This window comes from Brachyistius frenatus, unplaced genomic scaffold, assembly GCF_029030835.1.
Source record: "Brachyistius frenatus isolate BFR_SWC_R1_liver_20210118 unplaced genomic scaffold, ASM2903083v1 Contig_51, whole genome shotgun sequence".
NCBI lineage: Eukaryota > Metazoa > Chordata > Actinopteri > Embiotocidae > Brachyistius > Brachyistius frenatus.
Window position 1 is genome coordinate 2,031,493 of NW_027210650.1, and position 20,089 is coordinate 2,051,581.

At 42.5% G+C, this 20,089-nt stretch overlaps 1 protein-coding gene across 9 annotated transcripts in view; it reads left to right on the plus strand.

The window, feature by feature from the left end:
- tanc2b (tetratricopeptide repeat, ankyrin repeat and coiled-coil containing 2b) overlaps positions 1 to 20,089 on the plus strand; it is a 137,102-nt gene that overhangs the window by 38,941 nt on the left and 78,072 nt on the right. For 2 of the 9 annotated variants that reach the window (XM_069704645.1, XM_069704646.1), the window contains exon 1: positions 9,525 to 9,856. The exons of the other annotated variants lie outside the window; for them this stretch is intronic. The gene's annotated coding sequence lies outside the window, so the exon portion shown is untranslated. Of the gene's footprint in view, positions 1 to 9,524; positions 9,857 to 20,089 lie in introns of those variants that run through there. 9 annotated transcript variants of the gene reach the window in all.

The window sequence follows — 20,089 nt, forward strand, 5'->3', positions numbered from 1 at the left end:
AGCCTCGGAGGTGAAATCATTTGGATTAATTTGTTTACCTGAAAACGGTAACCTCAGTGGTGAAGAGTATTTTGGGCTAACTGCTATTTTTAAACAGACAGTGCAACGGTTAATGTAATCGGCTAATAGGACACTTATTCTTCATTTTGTCCTGTGAGACACACTTTCACAGATGTGTTTCGGTTCATGAGGCCCATAACAAGGACAAACTGTATGTTGTTGCCTTTCAGCTGTGGTCCTGTTCATGTTCACGCTGGCTTCATACGAATACAACCGAGAGCCGCAGGCGTGAAGTCGTAACGGACTGACAGCTCACTGAACAGACAGTTTTACTGATTGTCATCCTGCATCATCATCATCTTCATCACCACACTCACGTGGGGAAATTAGATTCCAGAGACTGACAGCAAGTTATTCTGATCTCATGTGTTTATTTATCTTCTCTTGTGCTCACAAAGAGAGAACTGATGATGAGTAATAATTGTCAATATTCCACTTAAACCTTATTTGTCAGAAACAGGCTTGTTGCAGTTGTTACATCTGATCACCTGATTGTGATTCTTTGAGCCGATCGCAATTATTTTGCTTAAATGCTACAAGTTTTTCATCCAAAAACAAAAAACGGCAGGATGAAGCTTGCAGAAATGTCACATTTCCATCGTGATTTTAATGTTGTTTTTCCACCGTTTGATGCTCGACTGGTGCTTTTTTTTTTTTTGTTTTTTTTTTTACTGACATTATCTAATTTTGCATTTTCTTCTGCTTTGAGTTAAAACCAACTGTTTATCTCCTGATGCTTAACTTCTAATATTCAACTGACCCCATCTATTGATATTAACGAGGAGTTTAGCTGTAAAGTCAAACACCGGAACCAATAAATAACTCTTCTTCTTCATAAGATGTACGTGTATTAATAATGCATTATGACAATTACTTACATAAACTTAAATTTCATAATCTTCTCAACCCTAAATAGCAGCAAACAGAAAGACACAGAAACCAACTTGAATGTTTTGTACCAATATTACAGGAAATTCACTGTAATGTCCAATTCACTGCTGAAATTGGACACTCGCTCAACACTCTTCTGTACCAAGACTTTTTTTGTGGTGAAATCAGGCAGAAGTCCTGCACTCGTTTGGTCATGGTTACCAAATAATCCTGTACCAATAAAAGTTATATATTAGTATGTAATCTGTAGCAGTTTAGCTTTCTGAATTCATGCTGCACTCATATATTCGCTCCCACCGTCCTGTAGTTGTGCTGTGTTTTCATGACACTATTGAACCACACCAGAGTTCCCGTTAAGCTCTCCTTCTCAGGCAGTCTCGGTCGTGCCGTTTGGTCCTCACCAGAGTTCGATCGATGCCTTTCATACCGATTCGATCGAAGCAAATTAATCAGGTGAACGCACCGGAGTGCGATGGAGCCAAACAGGTTTATGCACAATATCATCCGTTCAGTTTGTGTACACTTGTATCTCAGTGCTGTTCATTTGTGTTGTGCGCTGAGACACTTGAAAGATTGATGGATTGTACATTTCACTTGACGTTTTCATACTGGCCATCTGAAGACACTTTTTAAATCTCACTATTCTGCAGAAAGCGTCCCTGTCATCATTTCGTCTTATTGGATACATGCGGCCGTGTTCCTCTCCAGTTCCAGTAACGCGACAAGTCTGAAGGCAGCAGGTGCTTGACAGGAATCAAATCGGTCCCCCCTAATTACAGCACTCTAATTGATGGCTCATTTTCCACAGTGGTTGAGAAATCTAATTAGAGATCAGCAGATCAGCAAACATGCTTTGAGCCCCAAGTCACAAGCAAGAAGTGACACAGCAGCCGGGCCTAATGCAGTAGAGATGCAGTTATCGTCAGTCTTAAACTGCAGATATAAAGCCTGCCTGGACTGTTCTAGTTCAATAATAAGCTCTGTGACTTTCACACATCCATTGCAAGTTAATTTAAAGCATCATTGGACTGTATTAAACACTATATTCTTTCTTAAAAAAAAAAAAAAAAATAAAAAAGATATATGTCTTGCTCTGTTCAGCTTACATGGTGAGGGCTGATCAGAATAAATAGAAACTTCCATGTTGAATTTGGGTATTTTCGAAACTGCAACTGTGATGGTGACATGAATAATTCTACAGTTCGGTCTGCTACTCACCTTTTTTTGTACGTGGATATCATGCTGTGAAGAGGCTACAGTTGCTGCTATGATTTTGGTTTTCCTCCGCACACTGATTTAATTCATGTACTTAAGATTTGAATAATCTCCAGTACGTTTATGGAGTAACCTATAGGCTAGAATATTGAGGACTTCATTTATTAGGATGTCTTTTGTAGACTCTGATGTAAAAACCAACAGTAAGATCTGGTTTGCTGACCATTTGCATACCACTCTTTCATCCATTATTTAGTTCATTTTTGTGTTTGCTTATGCATTTATGATTTTATCCGCTGAGATAGGGGGTGTTCTGTAAAATTCAATAAATGCACTGGATGAAAATGTATATGCAGATGTTGCACATTTACATATATATTGGTGCTTACATGCAAAGCATGGCAGGGAATATCCAGTAAACATTAGCAACTGCATTGACCGCAAAGGAATAAATCACTTCACCCTGTGGAATATTATCTGATAGATGTACGAGGCTACAGGAGGAGCAGCAGCAGCTTAACATGAGCTGATTCTGGCTGATCTCCACAGAGCGACAGATTGGCACCTACTGCTCCACAGAACGGCCCCTTCCTTCCTGTATTAATGAACCCAGGGAAAAAAAATGAATGGAGGGTTTTCAGTGAACCAGGTCCTGTTAACAGGAGCCTGGTCCTTCTGCTGAGAGATAACATATGTAGCCCTTAATATGCCCCATTTACTACCTACAGATTGCAAAAATGTCAGGGTTGTGTTGCCTGCACACCCAAATATATTTTTGTCTTTAAATTTTGTGACATTGTCAGAAATAATTGGTGTTTTTTTTTTTTTTATTTCCTATTATAACAATTATATAACAATTCAGAAAATCAAAGGTTTTTGATTTTACAATAATACAACACAGAAAAAAAAAAAGCAGCAAAAGCTGAGATCACTCAACCCGGTATCGCGTCAAAACGTGAAATAGGCACGCCGGCACACTACAGCAAAACGTGAAATAACCACGCTTTGTTCTGTCTCGGCGTGAAAGTTACACGTTCTCATGTAGTGGACGGAAATTAAACCTGCTGGATACTTAGAGCTATGTGATTTATAGATCTCTGTTCATTGTAGACGTTCATCTGCAAACTTTTTTTTTTTTTTTTATCTCGCTCTGTGTGTTACTAACCTCTGCATGTCTTAATTGACTTTAAATGTGAACACTGGGATGCTGTGCAAGCACGGACTGCGGCCGACAACACAGACAATGAATCCGTGAATCAATACGGACCACAGCTGTCGAGAGGAGCTCTGACCTTTGGTTACCAGGAACAACAGCCTGATGTCTGCGACCTCCTCGAGCTCCGCTGCCGCTCGTCATTTAGCTTTCTCCCCTCAGCTGTTGACATTCGGAGGTGCCTTTGTGCAGCGTTGACTGAGCAACCACTACAAGCTGTGCATCAGAGTGAAGTTGCTGGATCGGGAGTCTGCTTCAAAACGTCTTCTATATGTAGATGTATGCACGGGTATAATCTGATTTCTTCATTGGAGCTCGAGAGACAAAGTGTTTACCAAACTGTCGGAAAGTGCTCGTTTTCAGCTCTCGGCTTGGTCTCCTTGCTCTGAGGGGTTGTTTCGTCTGTTTACCTCTCACTTCCAGAAGGCTCGTTATCATTCATGAAGTCTGTTAGAAAAACTCAACATGGGGGTGGTCTGTAAAGGTTTCATGACATCAGAGCAGGAGGAGCTGCTGGTTGCTTTGGGGTCACGGACAATAAAACCGGTGTCCGTCGGGTGGCTGACACGGCCGCTCCGAATGCTGGCCGACCTCATGGGCGGGCACCTGTGGCCTCGTCAATGGGTAACCACGGTAACGAAGCCGTAGGAAAGCGAAAAAGTGTGGCTGAAGGTCAAACACTGAGTCAGACGAGAGCGTGGAGAGGTCATGGGGTAGGGGGAGGGGGTGTGTGGGGGGCTGAGAGACGGCGGGCCAGAGGTGTCAGCAGCGGTACTCCTTCTATCTCGCAGAGCGTGGGAGGCACTCATGGGCTCATCACGACGGTTCGGTGGAGCCACTCGATGCACATACCGCCGCTGTCACGGGCACCCATGCGCCTTCACTGAATGACCTCCCTTAAGTCCTCCAGGCTCAAGAATGTAACAGCCTGAAGCCTCTTCGACAGCCCTCTCTCAGAGTCATGTCTAAGGCAGCAAATCATGGTCCTGTTATTTATTTTAACAGCAGTTCTTTGGCTTTTTCCAGAGAAAATCAAACAACTCTGCCCTCTACACATCACAGAAATACTGTGGTACAAGGCACATTCACCCCCATCCAGATATACAGTAATAGAAACCAACTCTCTGTGGTGTGGAGTTATTTTTTGAATATTATATAACCTTTATTTTAATCAGGTATTCGCACTGAGATCAACATCTTGTTTAAGAGAGGTCTGAATGCAGCAGAGAGGCAGAAGGATAAACATAATCCGACATAACCAAAGCACATGTAATGTATAGGATATAAAAAGATTCAAATTATTCTTCCTGAACACCAAAACCCAGTTATTAGATATTGCATCGGTGATAGTTGAGAATTCAGCCACACATACCTCTCAACTGCAGTCATTAAGAGAATGCAATCAAAAGCAGTTGAATTATAGATACGCGAGGAAGATATGAGCTTGAGATGCATCTTCGTCTGTTTGTGTATCCGTTTTTAAATGCACAATTTGCACATAAAACTCCTGCAGGAAAATATTTTAAATAAAAAGACAAAATATTCAGCTGTAGTCTCTTGCACTTATCCGAGGTGGAACAGTTGGTGTATTAATAAAAGTACAATGCAGCTAACTGCAATGGAAGCAGACTTGGTGTGTAAATCATGACATACTGAATATAAAGCATGTGACCAAAATATCTACTGAAGCCTCTGCTGAAGAGACGAAAATAGCAGCACATGAAAACATCAAATAAAGTGTGAGGATTAGAAGTTTGTAACCTTCCAAACACACAAAAAGTACCGCATTTTTCATCATGTGTTCTGCATTGATTTCCACTCTTTAAAGTGTGGATCGTGCTCTTTTAATTACAGCATCGTGTTGCACCCTCCTCTGCTGTAATGTTTAATGGTTTACCTGACTGGAGATTTAGTGCCAAGAGCCGTTTATGTCAAAGAAACCGGCTCCGTATTTTGGAAGTCCATGAAAACGTGTATTATTTATCATTTTTCTTTTCTAGACTTGACTTAAATCTGGTTAAAATCTGCACCGTATTTGGATGGAAAGCTGGTTACGGTCGTAGCTTCTTGAATATGAGAGACATAGACATGTCTGCAGTGAAAAAGGCCTCTTCAGGTTGAATGTGTCATCCAGCGTGCGCCACTTTAAAGGCTCTAAAGACAGTATGCACTTATAGCTAACGGCTAAATAAAAGAACACAATACTGTCAAGTGCATTCTTTGCTGTAATAAGCGGCACTCGGTGCCGTCGATGGCACTCAGCTGCACATTGGTCCCTTTGTATCGGCGGCGGTGCGATAATCACAGTGAAGCACATCCTCGTATGGCTTTTTGCTTTAGTACACTCTGATGTGCGAAAGGAGGCACGAATCACGTCTGTTTGCCGAGCCGGCGGTCTCGACGGCACTCAGCGGTTCCGGTCTGTATTAAAGGCGCCAGGAAATCAGGTGGAGTTCACGCATGTTCGACCTGTTCCATCAGCCCTCAGACTGCCCTCTGCGACAAATGACTCTGCCGGTAGTCTGACGGCCGCTCTGACGATATTCGGAGTAGCGTGAACCCGCCGCCTTGAAGCACGGTGACATTTGAAATGGAGACCAAGCACAGGAAGTCCACGGCTGGCTGTGTCTCTCTCATGCAGCTCCTTTGTGGGAAAAAAAAAAAAAAAGAAAAAGAAAAAGGGAGCTGTGGCAGTAAGAGAGTGGGCAGCGTGATGCGTGGGTAAAGAAGCGTTGGTCTAACCTCTCCTCCGTCTCTGATCACAACGTCAATAGCAGTAACTCGACGTGTCCACTTCCTCTGACTCCGCTCTCTTTCCTGCTGTCCCTGTAAGGTCTTTTCCTCTTTTTCATTTCCTCACTGCAAGTTCATGCTACTTTGTAGTACGAGTACCATTGTTGCTTCTGTCGTTCCGAATCTTTATCCTGGATGTGTGTCGGTGCTCTTGTCCCTGCGTTGATAGGCTGATTAAGAGTACGTGTGAACAGCTGAAGTGTTCCTGATGTGTAGCAGCTGCCGGTCCTGTGACCCAGATATGTCGTCCTGTGCAGGAATACTGTTGCCTGTTTTTTTTTTATGGTCCTGGCAGGTGTATAGCCTTGAACGTGTGAACTCTGGTGAGATCATTCATGTGCGTGTTCGCCGTGCCTTGAGTAATGACTTCACTTGTTTCTAGAGGGAAACACAATTTTTGGTGATTAAGAAAATGAAACCCGAGTATAAATCTGTATTGGATGATTAATAGTTGATAACAGAAAAGTCTCGTGTATTTAATGTTTGTTTTAGACTGATTGGTTTAGGACCGCGACTGAAAAATAATTAAAGTGGATTATACAAATTTAAAAGTTGTTTAGTCTATGAAATGCTCAAAGAAACCCAAAAATGTCCTTTCAAATATTTGGTTTTTGTCTATAGCCAGCAGTTTAAAACCCAAAGACATCAAATTTATAGTCAAAGAAAACAACTTTACAGCTTAAAAACTCTCTGGAAAGCACGCGTATCCCTGCTGAAGTTAATCTGTACCCGTTAGCCCAACAGGTAACGCACACACCACACATCCAGAGTTCAGTCCCTGGCTGACTTGGCCTTAGTCGCTTGTCCCCCCTCTTCTCTCTACCTGCATTACCTTTGTGTTGCCATTACTGCTATTAAATAATGACATGAATACCAAAAAAAGGTCCTCCTCCAGATTTAGTTTATATAATCAAAAAAGCACTTGTAATCACTGTAATTAATAGTTCCTTAGCCCATGTCACAGTTCAGCTTTGACTTCTGTTTTTGTTTTCCATATATCTCCCTTTCCACCCACCAGAGGCTTCAGTCTGTATCTACTTTTTGTTTACTCGCTAAACCTGCCTGTCAGCTTCTCGTTTTTGAAATTCGTCAATAAATCGCCTTAAAACTCTTCCTGCGTGTGCATGTGTGTGTGTCTGCGTTTGGGTCATCCCGCCTGCTTTCCTGACACCGACCGTGAACGCCCAGGGCGTAAAGTAAAAACTGACCGATGTCTCGCAGGCAAAACTGGAAAAACACAGCTGCAATTACCGCCTATCGCCATAGGTGCCGCCAAAGGGAACAAATTGTAGATATTGTAACTTACATTATTCCTGATTTCCTAAAAATCTGTAAACGAGCTTTAGAAATGTCCTATTAATTAACTCATGGGACTATAGACATAATTTAATTAGTGGAGGTAAAAATGATTGCGGTTCGCTCCAAAATTCTTTCGCACAATGGTACGTAATGATACAGGTGAATGTGTCACAGTAAAATACTACCCAGAAGCCCCCTCTCTGTGCCACAATCCTCAAGAACATGTAATACATACTGTATGTCATCTGTAACCCCCTGCTGGGCACTGAGTGCCTGTATTGTATATCTGATATTGGAGCTTTTGAGACGTCACCTATATCAATGCACTCCTTATCGACGTCGAGGGACACGTAGACTTGAAGTAGTCTCTGCTGTGCGACTAACATAGAAGAAAGTGAGGAGGCAATTTGAGAGATGATGCATCGAATGTGGACTCAGGAGGATACCCATATATATATATGTATATAGTGGAGAATAAAACGTCCTCCCTTCACTTCTCTCTCTTGTACCATTTCTCCGTTACTGTACGATGCAGTTGAAAAGAATTCTTCGATTTATGCATAGCCAGCGATTTTCACCTTCACCTGTGACGCAACTGCTTTCTTCAGGACAAGTACTGCTGAATTAGAGATTCTGACTATCGTTGGAATTTAATTGTGATTATTTAGTCAAAAATAAACAGTACACATATTAAACAAGATACACTTTTACAAACCATAATCACAAATTTAATTCATATTTACGTAAACAGGAAGTACGCAAATAGGGCAGTTGTCAGCCAGTCAGTCAAAGAAAATGTGTTTCTGTATAACAATAATTATATATATTTTTTTGTTAACAAAAGATCCTCTGATCAACTGCAACGTAACAATGGTTGCTTGCAGAGATTTATCACCTGACTCTGCAGTTTTACCCGGTTTGAATGTTTGAATTTTATATCATGAAATTATTTACTAGGCGGTTATCATCGCACACCTGCCTCAAATAAATGTCCCAGTAGGAGGCGATGACATCGACATACAGGATCACCGTTGGACATTACAAGCGACAGCACCTGTGGTCGCCGTGGTTACAGTAATAAACAAGTTGGTAAAGTTTGTGATGTGGTTGCAGTTCGATTAAACGTAGAAAAATACTTAAAAACGTTTCATGTAAACTTTAAAAGAATTATTAATTAAATTTGTTTTTCCACAAGGGACTCAAACAGCGATCTCCTCGGTGAACGTCCTGCGTTTGATCCGTCCAGCCACCCCGACCTCCTCCTCACACAGACTTCCTCCTTTGCTCCCGTCATAATTACTACTGCCAGTAGAGGTCGCACTAGTAGGTTGAAGCACCTGCTAGCCAATATATCTGGGACAGATGTTTAATGGCAATTGCTTATTCACTCTTATGATAACATTCATATCGAGTTGCATTGTTTTACACCTGTAACTTTATAGTGCCGGGGCTCGTTCTCGCCGCTCTCACGGCCGCGTGGTTGTTTTCACCCAGAAGTATTTCACGAAATGGATTTAGTTTTTAGTTTTTGATCATAATGAATCACTTGAGTGGAACAGAGAATTGGTTTTGAATTTGGCTGGCTTTGAAAGAGTTAAGGAATTCTACCCTGGCTGAACCGAGAGAGAGAGAGAGAGAGAGAGAGAGAGAGAGAGAGAGAGAGAGAGAGAGAGAGAGAGAGAGAGAGAGAGAGAGAGAGAGAGAGAGAGAGAGAGAGAGAGAGAGAGAGAGAGAGAGAGAGAGAGAGAGAGAGGGAGGGAGAGAGAGAGAGAGAGAGAGAGAGAGAGAGAGAGAGAGAGAGAGAGAGAGAGAGAGAGAGAGAGAGAGAGAGAGAGAGAGAGAGAGAGAGAGAGAGAGAGAGAGAGAGAGAGAGAGAGAGAGAGAGAGAAGGAGGATGGGGGAGAGTTATTGCTGCCAGAGAGCGAGAGGAGGAGGAGGAGGAGGAAGAGGTGGGAGGGGAGAGAATAAGAGAGAGAGAGAGAGAGAGAGAGAGAGTTGCCTGTCTGCTTGTGTTTGTGGTTATATGAGTGTGTGTGTGTGTGAGTGTGTGTGCATGAGCAGCTCAGTGAGTGTATGCGTACTGACACCTGGCGCTCGCCCTCCCTCGCTGCTCACATTGTGGAGAGCTCTCTGCCTGTCTGGGCTCTTCTTCACCTCTCTCTCGCTCTCTCTCTTCCCTCTTCTCCCTTCTCTTCCCTCCCTCTATCTTTTGTCCTCTTCTCTCTCTGCCTTTTTTTTTTTTTTTCTTTCAGGCTTTGTATTTTTTTTTTTTTTTTTATTACACCTCTCAGTGCCCCTACAATCTCCTCTTTTTTTGTTTAGGATCTCCTTGACTATGGTGCAGGATTTTTATTGCCCAGGCAGACGGGCGCTCGACTGACAAAGGTGAGCAGGATGATTCAGGGCGGGAGGATGGATGGGGGATTTCTGAATTCAGTTTTTGAATGTGGGGAGTGATGGAAATGAGCTTTTACAAAGAGCCACTATTCATTAAGACTCAGATGTTAATTGTTTCTCTGTTTTTTTTTTTTGGGGGGGAGGATGGTGGGGTTGTTTCAAAGTGCAAGTCTGAGCAGCTCTTGATCTCGGAAAGGCGCTGTGTAGGTGTCTCCATGTGTACTTTGAAAGGTTAAGGGTTCAAGTGTGAGATTTAAGAGCCGCTTTGAGTGTTTTTGTGACTGGTGTAGGCAAGCGTGTGTCAAACCCACACTTGAACTGATTTGTTTGCTTTAATGTTGTTTGATTTGTGGCTGCTGTGGTGTCACCTTGACCCGGACTTTCATAGCAATCAGTGTCTCGGCGGCGTCATGCCACACCTTAGGCTCGGGACACTGAGTGTCACTGTGCGTTACTCTGGATAGAAAAAAAAAAAAAAAAAACTAATAAATATAGAGTGAGGAAAAGCGGAGATGCTGTGGTGTCTGACAGATGGCTGTTAGAGGAGACACTTGTGTGAGACAGAAAGGAAACATCAAGTGTGTCTTAATGGTGATTCAGTGTGTATCTCTCACTCTTTTATGTCTCCAGGTTTATTGATAACACCGAGTATATCTTCCTGTTGTTTGGCGTCTCACTGTTCTCCTTCAAAACTGTCACCCATATTTGTATCACCCCTGTTCCCTCTGCTGCTTTTTTTTAAATTTTTTATTACTGTGTGTCTGTCAAACCTTAAAGTTCTGTCATCCAGAGCACTCTGTGCTCATACTCAGACGTTTCTCACTTTAAAGGATCATTTCGGAAAAGATATCTCCAGTTTATTGCAACTTACATGTTTTTTGTCGTTGTTTTGTTTGTTTTTCAATCAGTTATAATAACATTGCACTCGTTGCGTTGATTTCCTGGGATCTGGGAACACATTGGGTGATGTTGCCAAAAATAAGTCAGGGGGCCACTGAACATGAGCAGAGAAACAGTCAGTTAGGTTGTAAACAAGCCAAACATTCATCCAGAGCTGAACGTTAACGCCCCTCGATTGCACAAAAAAAACCCAGAAACGTTTGGTTGAAGCTGGAAGATGGTTTCTGAGCCGTGATGTTACAGTTTACCTTCAATTTCTTATTTTTTTTTTTTAATAACGTTATGTTTCGTGGCTACTGTACCTTTAAAACTGGAGACGTTTAAACTATCATCTCATTAAATACGTGGCTTTAGCCGTGTGATGTAGCGCCTCTTCTCGTTTTCCCTGAATGCTAATAAACCAAATGTTTCCCCATAAATGTCCTAATTTCCTCTGACGTTCAGCGGAAGCGCTCATTATTCCAGCCGAGGCAGGTTCCCCCTGCTGGGAGTTGTTTAGGTCTTTAAAATCAGGTATCCTCTAAGCACTATTTATGGTATTGAAGGATGCAGAAGACGCCGGGCCTGCTCACGAGTCATGTACTTCCTCTGTCACTCTCGTTCCTTTTCTCTCTCCCCCTCACTTCACTGTAACTCCCTCTTTCTCACACACTCTGTTACTCTCTCTTCCACCCACTCGGATATTTCTGGAGAACAAAAGGAGAGAGAGAAGAGAGGGAGAGAGAAAACGGGGAGAGCAGGGAAGACTTATAATGTAACAGCTCTGCGTAGGCTAATGAGTCTTCATCCCCCTCTCTCCTCCTCCTCCTCCTCCTTTTCATCCTCCCTCCTCTCAAGCCCTCCCGTCTCCATTTATCCACATCATCTCATAAGCGAACGTGTCCACCTCACGCCTCTGAGGTGCTCCCACCTTAAAGTAATTCCCCTCCTCATCATTGTCTTCTCCATTCATCACTGCTGCTCCTGTTCCTCCTCCTTCATCTCCCTTTCATCAATCCCTGTGCTCTGACATTTTCATCGCAGCTTCTTTTTTTATTTTATTTTTTGGTCCGTCCTGCTGTTTCCTGCATTCTTTTTTTTGTGTGTGTTTTTTTTCATTCCCTTCTGGAGTGGTTGTCTTCTTCCTCCCCCTCATCTCTCCCAGTCATTCCACCCATTCATCATCCATTTATGTTCATTATCACATAATGTATCATTATTGACACTCTTGGTCGTCATTCAATCTCCATCCCGTTTTCCATAATTTCCCCTTTTCTGTACCACATACTGACACATATAGACCTCAAATCCTTTCTGTACAAAACAGCCTGCTGGGTCGTATGAAATATGAAATAACATGGTGGTGGGCCTTTTTAAATTTTTGATGCCATGCAGGACTTACCAGCCCCCACCCCGTCCCCCGCAGTGGCTTCCTGTTGGGTTTTTTTGCCAGTCGGGGGAAACTGGGTTTTTCATCGTGGCTCTTGATGGGGATGGGGCTCATTATTGCCGCTCAACGCTGCGTGCCGTTGAATAGCAGGAAGCGCCCCTCTCGCAAGCCGAGATCGCTGAGGAATATTGTGCATGATAAAGACGGCACAAAAAAACACCGCACAAACGTTGCGTAAGGGGACGGCAGCGTCGGTTCACTTCACAGGAAGCTGCAGTTGCGAGCACCACGACTCATCCCACGCCAGCTGCGTGTCCATATGCGACCGTCTCTGTTTTTGATGGCGGTTATTGTGCCATCTTTGAATCCCAACCTCTACAGTCTGTCTACGTCTGACTGTCTGGTAACCCCGCCCCCATTCTCGGCAGCCACGTTTGCCGCACTCGGTATCTGTAACTCCTGCTGACACTTGCTGGGAGGGCCGAAGCTATCAGGCCTCCTGATGAGTTCATCTGCTTTGACAGGCCTCGTGATTGTCCCGTGCAGATGCAGGCGCACGACACATATGCATCCCCACTTGTGCTGAGATGACATGTCAATTAATCTATTAGTTGATTGGAATTAATTGCCAGCAGTTTGGATTGGCTGAAAGAAAACAAGAAAGAAAATTGCTATCTTTTGCTGCCTTCGTCCTCTAAAATGTCTGGATTTGCTCTTTTTCCTCTGTAACTAAATCACTGGTACTTGAACGTCTTTATGTTTCAGAATGTAGGTCAAGAAGAAAACTAACTCCTCGAAGATGTTGTAATCAATTGACTGTCAAATAATAAACATATTAAAAGGAATAATAGACACTTTTAAAAGGAATGTCAAATCAGCTCAGACTCCATATTTTTTTTTTTTTTTTTTTAAGCTTGCCTTTGCCTCGACATGCATTCATTATTAAGCAGCCAGACAGTTGATAAGATTGGGCTCCATGCTGTTTACCTCGAGTATCCTGACCACTCACAGCTCTGTGATCACTTCCACCATTTCCAGCTGATAACTCCATCAACAGCTCATCATAAACTATTACTTGTTTGTTATTTTTCAAACAAAAATGCTAAATATTCTCAGTTTCCACCTTCTTAAATATAAATTGTGAATTAGCTGGAGACTTGAAACTGTGGTCATATTTATACATAGACCAGTGGGATTAAGGAAATAACTGATGGAGCAATTGATAATGACATTTACACTTTATATAAGCTAAACATCTTATCAAAACAAATCAAAATCTTTCCACAATTCCCCTAAAAACCACATCCTGCCAGTGTAGTACTTGTTCTAGATTAGTGCCAAACAATGAGACCTACACCCAAACAGTATTAGGTGCCCAGCTGAAAGCAATACATGAAAAATTGATGCAAGACCGGCATGCTGATTCTGCCAAGAACCATACTTGTCTCCCCCTCATAGACACACACTGACCCATATCCTGGAGTTTGTGGCTTTGTTTTTGTTTTCATCTATTTTGCAGAATTTCTTTGTACTCAACAAAAACACATTTCAAGGAGTCTCTGCGTTAAAAAGCGGCTTAAAAAACAGTTTAACCGGCCGTACTGATCATTTCAATATAGTATTCTGTTCCAGTCCCTCCGTTTGACAAATATGTTGTCTTGAATAATGCAACTTACATTCATTTATTACAAAAGCTGTAAACGTGAACTAGGAGAAGCAGTTCCAGTCAGGATGTGCATAAGTGCAGATGTTTTAACACTTCTAAATATAGTCCACGCGGCACACATGCAGTGTGATGGGGTGTAGCTGTCGTGTAAATGATAAAAGACATCCAGCCACATACAGTAGCCTACTTTCTCCTCGCCATGCGTAAGTGTTGGTGTCTGCTATGGCAGCGCCGGCTCTACAATCCCCCAGTCTGTTTTATATTTAATGTGTATTTCATTATTCAGGCCTGCTTGTTTGCAGTTGTAGACCCATCTCCATTGCAATTGAGGTGGTGTGTGTGTGTGTGTGTGTGTGTGTGTGTGTGTGTGTGCGTGTGCGTGTGTGTGTGTGTGTGTGTGTTTTTCCCACCTCTCCTATCGTCACAATGACACTGAGAACAGAGTGAATTATTGCATCGCTGTGAGCTAGCATAGGATAAGAATAACAGAGCGCAGTGAGAGAGGGCGCAGCAGCAAGGACGGCCCTCTGTCGTCTTTCTGTCTCACCTCTCTCCGTCCTCCGTTCCTCAGATGTTACTATGGCCACAGTCAATGGCCGCCTCTTGTCGCTTCCTCTGGCTAATTGTTACCCACCCCCTTTATTGCAGGCTGAAAGCTTTTCCCTGAGAGAGTGAGGAGAAAAACAAGATGACACATCGCTGGTCTGCCGCTGGCCTTTTTCTATCCAGCATCAACCAGCCTCCTAACAGTCCTGTTTTTGTGCTTCGGTCTATTTCGGCGATACTGTATGCTGTTGTTTGTTTTGCATTTAGCTGGTGTTCCACAAAGAGAGGTGTACTCTGTGGCTGTGGACCCAAATAAAAGGGTACGGAGCATTAAATCATCATATAAATAGATAAACTAGCGATTTACATTGTGTTTATTTGGAGTCCTTTCCCGTCCGTAATGGGATTTTGTGTACGCGCTTGTTGATGTTCTTTGACTCATCTCGGGTTTATGGCTTTTTAAAATGAATTTCACCAAATGGGCACTCAACAAAATGATTAGTCATAGAGGCTGTAGACAGTGCATGGAAAAGCTAAACTGACTTCTGGATGACTCAGGGAGATAAGATTTCGACTTTAAATGTACTAATCATACACTATTACCTTTCATTATTTTACCAAATTCATTTAATTCTTCACGGACTGCCATTAGAATTCATTTCTTATAGACTTTATATTTATTACTTTATTGTTTTTATCCTTATGTTCTTACTTTCTCTGCCACAATTTTGGATTAATAACATTCAATCTGACCTTATTCCACAGGCCGGAGCTGTGTTATTGACGCTGTCCGAGCGAACTGTTTGTCCGAATTTCATCAAATGTATTCAACTTTTTATATTTAACACAAGTCATGTCACCTCTGCATTTTAACCTGGTGTATAATTTCAAGATGCCCTTATTTCCCCTTTGAAATATGACAGTCTGTTTGTTTATTTTTATTCAAATCTAATTTCATTCTTTATGAAAGAAAGAAGTAAACAGGAAAAATAATTGATGCTTCAGGCAAACTAATGCATAACTTTGTGATGGCTGCAGAGTGGCTAATAGAATAGCGCTGACAGTTTCTCCTAGTTTGGTAGGGTTTCAGCCTTGTGTGTGTCAGGATGCTTGATTATGAAGCAAACATTTTCTGAATGACTGGAGTTTCATTCTTGATATACCTGATCATCTAAGAATCAGTTCATCCTCTGTGGAGCTGGCAAAAAGCGAGATTTGGGTGTGTTACAAACCTCTCTATACACACTTTTGGTTTTGCTTTGAACCCTACAAATCCCCACTTTACACAGGGGTCCCTAAGCGAGAGGAATAAGGAACAACTTTAACAGTATTGCGCTTTAAGCCGCTGCATGGTAATAACTCTGACTGTCATTCAGTGAGGCAGTAATTTGAAAGGCAGTAAATATCCTCCGCCATAATGAACAAGCGCCGACTGCTGCAGGAGCTCTTCTTTCGAGCCTCTCGGTGTGAATTCATCAGGGCACCAAGCTTTTCTCATTAAACACTCTTCGGCGGTGCAGAAAGTGGCATCTGCAACCTTAGCAGGAGTCGCGCACTCCCCTCGTCTCGCCGTCGACAGCCTGAGGTCGAAGGGAACGAGAGGCGGTGCTGTTTCTCCTCGCTGCACTGGAGCGGTGCAACGGAATAACCGCAAATCAGGTTTCCTCGACAGCGTGGTGCGGTACGAGGGTCCGGCGTGTTGTCCGCATCACAAACGTACTCCAATTTACTCAACCGGTCCTAAAGCAAGTAGATACTTAAGCGACTGACACGTCGCCGGAAAATGTATCCACGAGTCGCTGTTTTTATAAGTCCTGAGTTCACGAGTTGGCCACGGAAATTCTGTTAAACTAATATATTGTAATTTTAGTCACGTGGAGTTTAACTGACCGCCGGGCATACGGTGAGCACCACGTCCCGTGTTGTGACCACGAGCTCAGCTGGAGCAACTTGGAGTCGTTGATATTTCCATGAAACGGCTGCTGAGCTTGCATACTCCTCTGTAAAGTTTTCACTTTTTAGCTTGACCAGAAGAAGGGGCTCGGGATGAATTGTGTGACAAATTTAATGCTATTTTGAGTAATATTGGCTGGCAGGACAGAGTTGCTGACATTAGCCTGTGATAGAAATAACATAAATGACATGCTCCTTTGGGAGTGACTCTGTTAGCACTGCAGGTTATAAGGTATTTGGTTTATGTTATAGCAGATAAGCAGGACTCACAGTTGTGTTTTATGGTTTTGGGAATGCTTGAAAAAAGTCATTTTTAATAGAACCCAATGTCTCTGCTTCAGCATGCGGAGAACTTCAGGGTGTGACGGGCATGCAGTTCATTGTATGTTGTGAGATGGTCTTTGTAAATCCTTTCATTAATCATTAATGGAGAAAAATGCTGTTTTTTGTTTGTTTTTTTGTCACGTGAATTTTAAGATCTTTGTGTTTTGGACTTCAGGTCGGACAACATCTGAATCAGGTTTGCTGGCCAAGTCTGCGATTACACACGAGTAATTTGCTCTGGTATGCAGCAGCTCTCAGCGTTTACTGAACCACAGACATCAGAAGAAGTAAGGACGAAAACATCTTGGAGAAAGAAACAAGATGATCTGAATAAGTAGCCTTTATTTACAAGTAGTGTACTGATGTAAGTGTTCATCAAGGTGACAGCGAGAGGGACATTTTTCTTTTTTTTATATTGGGTAGTTTTGGCGTGTAGTGCTCTGCAGCGCCTGCCAGAGGGGAGAAACAATACAAGCAATTTGAAGATGTTGCCTTGAGCTTTGAACAACTATGATGGGAATTGTGCTTTTTTTTTTAATATCCTGACATTTGTTTTTGTTTTTTTAGCCTGGAGGGGTTAATGAATAACTGACAGATTGGCTCGTTCTGTTAAATCTAAATTAAAAAGGAGACGCGGGGGAGTTTCATTGTCCTATTGCAGCATTAGTGATGAAGAGACCACATAGGTGGGGTGGGTGAGGGGTGAGGGAGATGGCACAGGTGGGATTCCTGCTTTTGTGGTCCCTGTGTGTGTGCTTGTCAGGGATTAAAAATGAATAGAAACAAAAGCATCATGCTTCGCTGAGGCGCCTCGAGGCAGACTAGAAGCCATCACCACTTCTTTTTTTTCATTCCTCCGCTCGTCCTCTTGCTCGCTCCCTCTCCGAGTCTCAAGAGCAGCCGAAGCAAAAATCCTTATAACACTTCCATTTCCGTTTGGTTATTTTTTGCTGCATGCTTTTCACTTCACCGCTCTGTGATGTAACCCCAGTGGTGTGTCAGACTGAAGGTAGGAGATGCTCGATGCAGCCTCTCTTTTTTTTATTTATTTATTTATTCCCAGACTCTTATTCACGAGCTTTTATTTAAATTTTTTTTTTTTTTTTTTTTTTTTAAATGAAGCCCACCCACTCAGTGCTGCGACACAGCTTTTCTCAGCATTGGATGGTGGTGTGGGAGTCAGGGCATATCACTCTTTCCTTCTTTTTTTTTTTTTTTTTTTTTTTGCACTCGCTCTCTCTCAGTTACACGCATACACATTCTCCATCTCTTCCTGCTTCCTCCATCATAACACCTCCATCCATCCAGGACACTGCTGAGTCGTGGTGCTGTCAGCCGGAGCCTGACGCACTCAGCCACTCACATATGCGTCACCCCTCTGGACCGGCGCCACCACCGTGCTGTTCGCTGTCCTCCAGATATACCTCGGTGGCCAGGGTCAGCGGCTCCGGGCTTTTCTGGAGGGCGGGAGGAGGTGTAGCATTATTTTAAGCCAAGGAAACACTTTTTTGTCTTTTGTTAGAGAGGACTGCCAGGTCATGTTTGGGGCAAGTACACCACCGTAGAGGTTTATCTGTTACAACTGCAAACATACAGAATTAATAGTGCCCTGTGAGGACTAGAATATTTGCTTAATAAACACAATCTGATGATGATATATCAGACTTTTTTCTGTATTATTTGAAGGAAAAGCGCAAAGCAAACATTTACTCTAATTATCCCTCTAAATGATGTAACAACTTAGCTTCACAAGGCTTTGCAGCGAGTCTCAGCTCATTGTTTAGCTGTCAGGCCCCCCAATGTTACTGTTTTCATTCACTCTCATTGGGATGGTTTTGGACCTCAGCATGCAGCTGTTTTCAGTATAGAAACCCTCTGCACATTACCTGCTCATCACAAAATGGCGAACAGGCAGACTAAAGAGCCCGATGTTTCCCGCAGCAGTTGGTCGACATCAAAACGAGAGCTAGAAGTGAGTGAACATCGGACTGAACTCACCATGTGGTCAGAAACATCACATTTCAAAAGAGTGTTAATGTTGCACATTGTGTGCCGGCTGGCAAATAAGCAACTGATTGCTTATTTTTTTTCCCGCCGCCGCCAAGTCTTTATTTCTCCTCAAGTAGGATATTGGGCTCCATCTTACGCTGCGTCAAGCGCAACACAAGTGTTTTGGCTATTTTCAGACTTAAGTCATTTAAATGGTCCCATAAAGCACTCGTTGTTTAAACGGCAAACATTTTCTCGTGGTCATTTGAGTGCCCGCGGATGTGTTGGTCCTTAAATGTGGTGCGCAATTTACCAACAAAAACATGGTCTTATTAATAGTGCAGTATTTTAAGATACATGGTTCTGCTTTGTTACACAAAAATGGTCAGGGACATGCAGCAGCTCACACATGCAAAAGATTAAATATAAAACGATTACAGCGTGGAAATTGTTCCCTCTGCGCTTGTTTTCCTGGTGCTTATAACCCGCTGTTATAACGGCTATCCACTAAGGTGCAGGTTCACCTGACTCTTAAAGGGAATGGGAGATTAAACTCTTGATTTACTTCATTTTATGCTCAAACAAGTACAGCCCTTTTGAACCGTGGGCCTCATATTGCGCTCCGTTGATCTGCTATGAAGTTGGCAAAAGTGGAGGATACGCCCTAAAGGCGCTCGTATGCCGAAGCCGTTTGATGACAGGAGAGATATCTAACAACGCTTTGAGACTAGAACGGTGCTCCAGAGTTGTGCTGCTTAATCTTATCGGACGGTTTGGATTTCATTTTAAGTTGCTAAATGTTTACTTGCAACATTAGCTTATTTTCGATGTTACATGAAAATCAGCCGCTATAATCCCATCGCAAATAACTAGTACATGTTCTGTAAGAGGAACAAAAAGGCACGGAGACATCAGTAGTACGAGCTAAAAAAAGACCTGCATTAGATTTTGTTCTCGCCCCTGGGTAATCAACAGTTATGTAACAACAGGACAAGGAGAGATACCCCTGTAGAGCTTTGGGCATGACTGCGATACGAGGATATTTCTTCTTTTATTGCATCTGCTGTTGCTCGGTAAATTGGAAGATGCCGCTGATCTACAGTTTGCTCTCGGCAGGGACGCCAATATGCAGCAATAAAGATCCACCTGCGTTATTTGCCACGTTGTTATCTTAGGAATTAAATACTCTTTGTTTTAGAGCTACTTTGTCCAAATTAGAGCTAAAACATTCACTCTTTCGCTCTGTATCCATGTTTAAGACATGAAAATAAGACGCAATACTCCATATGTTTGTGTGCATTGGGTGTTTAATTAATACTGTATTGATTTCACCACACATAGGGAGAGTTAATGAGGACACATTATACCTTCATGTGTAGATAATCTTACAAAAAATCATTACAAAAATATCAATGAAAGCAGTCCCATTTAATATACGACTATTATACCTCTCATATGCCCTGCTATATTCTAT